Below are 5,117 nucleotides of genomic sequence, written 5' to 3' on the forward strand. Positions count from 1 at the left end.
AGGGCTGTATGGAACTGTGGGGAAAGTCCTGCCTTGAAAAGCTGGAGCAAAGGGAACAAATCCCAGCTTGGCCCCTCGAGTGCCGGGAGCCTCCTGAGCCTTGACTGAACCTCTTGTCTTTCCTGCCCCTCTTGGGTCACCTGCTTGCTTACCTGCCCCGCCCACCTGCCAGGCTGGTTGAGACGATGGACACTCAGTGCTCTGTAGATACTGCAGCCCTGGGCACAGGCTGTGGTGGTGGTGGGGTTTGTTCTAAGGCTGAGGCTAGGGAATGTGAGCGGTACCCGTGGAGAGAGGTGGCTTGTAAGGGGCAGCCTTACAGGGGATGTGGAATAGCTCCCTGGAGGGAAGGTTCTGGCAGAGGGGGAAAGGCCCCTGACCAGAGTGGGGAGGGGACCCCCCTGGGGTCCAGTGCAGAGGGGGTGGCAGGGAGGCTGGGGTGGCCTGAGAGGAGATTCTGGAAGAGCCTGAGCTGCTGGGGAGAAGGACAGCAGGGAGTGGATGGTCAAGGAGGTGGCCCAAAGCCTCCCCAGCGGCTTGATTCCCTGAGACGTGGCCAGAGCAGGAACAGCATCTGGAAGAGGCCGGGTGGAGGATGGCCAGGATGATGCTCCTGGAGGCCTGGGGTAGAAGTTTGGGGTGCCCTTTAGCTGTACTTCAGCATTCCTCACGGCCAGACACAAGTCCCCGTCACCCACCTGGACCCACCTGGACCAACCTGGACCCACCTGGACCCACTTGGAGCAATCCTGGAGTGCCCCTGCCTGCTGGAACTGGGGGCGCAGAGCAGGCCCCCAGGTCCCAGGGTCATCACGGTCAGCTTATTGGTGACTCTTAGCCCCATGCCTGCCCACCACTGTACCTCGGCACCCTCAGAGGTGCCCAGCACACAGTAGGTGCTCTGCAAATATTGCCGCACAAATGAGCAAAGGGTTTGGAGTCCCAGGGATGTAGCCAGCGCACGGTCTCCAGAGGCCTAAGCGCAGTTAGGCAAACACTTCCCGAGCACCTACCATGAGGCAGCAGGAGGGGGGGGCCAGGGCCTCCCCCGTGACTGGGATGGATCTGGTCCTGCCCCCAGGGAGTGTGTAGTGCAAGGGGGAAGCAGAGGGATGAGGAGAGCAGAGCCCTAAGCTCCCCCATGGCCAGAGAACCCTGGCTGCCCTACTGGGGCTTCCTGGGGGCACTTTCTGAGTCTCCACTCTATGTGGGCTCCTTCTTCCCTTTGTCTTGCCTTCCCACCCGCTACCATTCCCTACTCAAGGCCTGGCTCAAACAGCACCTCTTAAGGGAAGTCCCCCCTTACCCTCTTTCCAGGTGGGCTCTCCCTTGGGCCGGCTCCATTCTTGCTGTTTTCCTGGGCTGTGCTTACCGACAGGCTCTGTGCATCTGCTGAGCCCAAGGCCGGCTGCTGGGTGGGTGTTTGTCGACTGAATGCCTGACTGACCAGCACTTGGGACAACATTCCTGTCTCCTTCATGGGAAGTGCGGGTGGGGCACTGAAGAGCGTGGTTCCACTCAGCGTTCCCCACTTCCACCCTCCGGGTGGCACAGACCCCGGCACACCACAGGAGGCTCGGCTTTGCTCCTGTTGAAAGTACTTTTGAATGTGCACCAGGTACTGCTGGGCCCCGGCTATGCATTACCTCATTGTAACCCTCCATGGCCTTGTTAATTGATTGCGGCATCATCATCCTCATTTTACAAAGAGGGGCAGGTGGGGACTCAGTGACTCAGAGAGGCCAAGACATGGGCCCAAGGTCACACAGTCCTGGCACGGTGCTAGGACAGATGGCTTAGCCTGTGTGTCTGGTGAAGGAGGAGCCCGTGTTTGTCAGAAGAGGATAGAAGAGCCCCCCCTTCCTCTCCCCTTCCCCTGTATCATATTCCAGATACTAAAAGAGTCTCCACCTGGAGGCCTGTGGATTTGCCAAAAGGCCTTGGTATTGTTCCCACAGGGAGCTTCCTGGGCTGCTCTGACCCTTGCAGCTTCCCTCGTCCTCCAGGACCCGGTCACAGGTGGGATTTGATTTATGCTGCTGTCCCTTGTGCCTGCACATGGGCAATTCTTGCTCAGCTGGCCTCCCCACTCGCTGAGGTCAGGGATTGAGCCTGGACACACAGCAGGTACTTACTAAAGCCACGTGGCTTGTCATATCCGTTTTGAAGATCCTCCACCCCCACACATAGCCACCTGCGTTTCCCGCCTTGAGGCTGACTTTTGCCCACTGTCTGTTCTAACTCATGTCCTTCCTGGGTGGCCACCTGGATGGCTGATGGGGCAGGTAGGAGGCCCAGGGCCTCTGCCACTGATTGCTCACAGGGCTTTGCCTCTGGTCCTCAGATGCCTCATGTATGACCAGAATAACCAGACATGTCCTTCAGGGGACAGTGAGTGCTCAAGGAAACCCAGGGGCCATTCCCTGTGCCTCAGTTTTGGCTAAGCTGCCCAAGGCTGAGAACCACTGTGGTGGGTGCCCTTTAATTTCAAAGGAGATGCTAAAGCAGCAGGCTGGGCTTTAAGGTAGATGAGTAACAGCAGGTTGGGGACCTTAGCTCAACACCCCGCCCCCCTCAAAGGGATAGAGAAGAGGCCCTCAGAAGAGTTCCCTTTGGGGGAAGAGTAAGGGTGCTGGGGCCTTTGTCCTCACCTCCAACCTAGTGTGTCGGTCAGGGTTCTCCAGAGAACAGAACCGGTAAGATATTGTTGGTGTAAGTCTTGGAGTCCAAAGGCCCAAGAAACAGGAGGTCTGATGTCCAAAGGCAGGAGAAGATAGATATTCCTACTCAAGAAAAGAGAAAATTTGCCCTTCCTCTGCTTTTTGGTTCTGTTCCAGGCCTCAAGGGATTGGATGATGCCCACCCGCATTGATGAGCATGGATCTTCTTTACACAGTCTATTTATTCAAATGCTAATCTCTTCTGGAAACAGCCTCACAGACGCAACCAGAAATAATGTTTCACCAGCTATCTAAGTATCCCTTAACCCAGTTGAGTTAACAAATAATAACCATCACAGAGGGCTTGATATGGGTGCCTGAAAGTTTGGGAAACATAGTGATAGGAGTCTGCTCCATGTTGAAGAGGTCTGATGGAAAGCCACTGTGGCTGGAAGGGTCTGGGGCAGTAAAAGGGACAACGAGGTGCACACGAGGGTAAGCTGCCCTATTGCCAGCAAGGATATAGGTGAGCGCCTGTGTGCTAGCATCTGGCTGTGCAACTCCTTCAAAGAAGCAGGCCCGGAGGGGCAGTATGGCCTCAAGAGGATCCCCAGAGGCCCAGCGGCTAAGGAAGTATCTGGAGGTGATCAGCCAAGGCTGATGATGGAGTTCCCAGCAAGGGACTCATCCAAGAACCCATGACAGCCCCATATCAGAAAGAGCTGGATTTTATCTACCAACTCCATGGAGAACAACACCAGGTCCCAGATGCTGTGCTGCAGGAGGGGCTGGACATCCTGCCCTTGATCCCCTGCCTCTCTGGGCTTCGCCCTAAGGGGTCAGAATCCAAAGTCATGCATGAAGTTGGAGAGCAGAGGTCAGGAGAGAGGTAGGTTGCCTCTCCCCTTCAAGGCCAGTGACATTCCAGCCCCAACTGCTGGAGGAGACTGGCTAGAAATGGGACGAGACTGTGGTCTTAACTGGACTGGATGTTCTAACTGGTGAAAATAAGACTCTTGGTTACTCAAGTGATTACCCAAGAGTAGCAGAAAAATGGGATGCCATGGACCTGTGGAGACTTCATTCTATGCAGGGAAAGAACCACGCCCTTCAAGTAGGTTTACATTTTGGTATTTTGTACATCATGGACCTCTTTTTGGTATTCACTCTGATGTTTAAAAATACTGCATTAAACTATGACTTATTTTGATTACTGAGATTTTTTGGTACTATCTTAACTTCTACTCCCGAGGCCAGTGCCTCCCTTGGCCTCATCCTCTTCCCAGTCCTGGTGGGGAGGAAAATTAAGATCACTTCCAGCTTGCACGCTCTTGGGTTTAGCAGATTCACTCCAAGGACTCCAGCTTGCCCGGCAGCAAAGTAGCGGTAGTGCCACTTATAATGAGGATGAGGATGACAGCCCATGCTCATAGGGAGCTTCATGACTAACCTACATGGAAGGGGACATTTTGTCTCTATTCTATGGAAGAGAAAAGCAAGGCTAAGAGATATCAAGTGAGCTGCTCACCATCTCCCAGGGGAAGAGTGGCAGAGCTGGGATTTGAACCCAGGCAGTCTGGCTCCAGAGTCCACGCTCTTATCCACTCTTCACAACTGCCTCCTTGGTAGGCAGTGCCACTGTGAAGTGTCACCAGATGCTGCTTGGGCTTGAAATCAGAAGCTGGTGGCTCCATGGCAACTGCTTTCCCAATTTGCTCTTGTTGGGAATCGATGGTGGAAACCCAATTTGTACCTAGAGCCCGGTTTATCCCCCCAACCTCTCTGCCTGGGTACAGCTCTGCTCTGTGATGGGCAGGTCAGCTCCCTGTTCTACTTCCTGGTCCTCACAGGGCTCCTGCCTCAGTAGGCAGAGGGTGAGCAGAGGGGGGCCCTGGGAGCCCGAGACCAGGGCAGTGACTGGCTGTCATGGTGAGGGCCACCCTGGGCTGATTTGCAGATGGAAATTTACATACATAATGTAATTTGGGCCAATTGAATTGTCGATTAAGATGGAATCACTTGACATGCAACACGTACCCTGGCGGGTGACCGAGGAGACAAGAGGCCCTTGAGATGCCTGTAGCAAAAACACACTTTTGTTTTTCAAGGAGATGGCCATTTCCAAATTCCACATTTTAACAACCTCCTCTCCTAAGCCCCCCTTCCCTCTGGGTCACAGCTGGGATCTGTTGAGATGAAAAACTTTATGGGCCATTCGCATTTAAATCCCAGGCACAGTAAGCATGCTCCTGGGTGCAGCTGGTGAGGTGGGGGGGAGTTGGACTCCTCGGACTGGGGAGGCTGGGGAGGCTGCAGGCTGGGGCCTTGGGTTGGGTCCTACAACCTCCCACCTACGACAAGCAAGGAGGTGGCGCTGGGCGCACACTGGGGCCGTGGGGAGGGGAACACTTCTCAGACCCTTGCCTCTCAGAGCCTCCATCTCATCTCTCAAGTGGA

The 5,117-nt window shown here is 54.9% G+C and overlaps 1 long non-coding RNA gene across 1 annotated transcript; it reads left to right on the forward strand.

Moving 5' to 3' along the window:
- The first annotated feature begins 2,059 nt into the window (after window positions 1-2,059).
- LOC129509884 (uncharacterized) lies at window positions 2,060-3,879 on the forward strand. Its single transcript, XR_008664431.1, has 2 exons — window positions 2,060-2,127; window positions 2,838-3,879. It is a non-coding gene; the product is annotated as an uncharacterized LOC129509884 (long non-coding RNA).
- Window positions 3,880-5,117: the final 1,238 nt, after the last annotated feature.

This window comes from Nyctereutes procyonoides, unplaced genomic scaffold, assembly GCF_905146905.1.
Source record: "Nyctereutes procyonoides isolate TBG_1078 unplaced genomic scaffold, NYPRO_anot_genome, whole genome shotgun sequence".
NCBI lineage: Eukaryota > Metazoa > Chordata > Mammalia > Carnivora > Canidae > Nyctereutes > Nyctereutes procyonoides.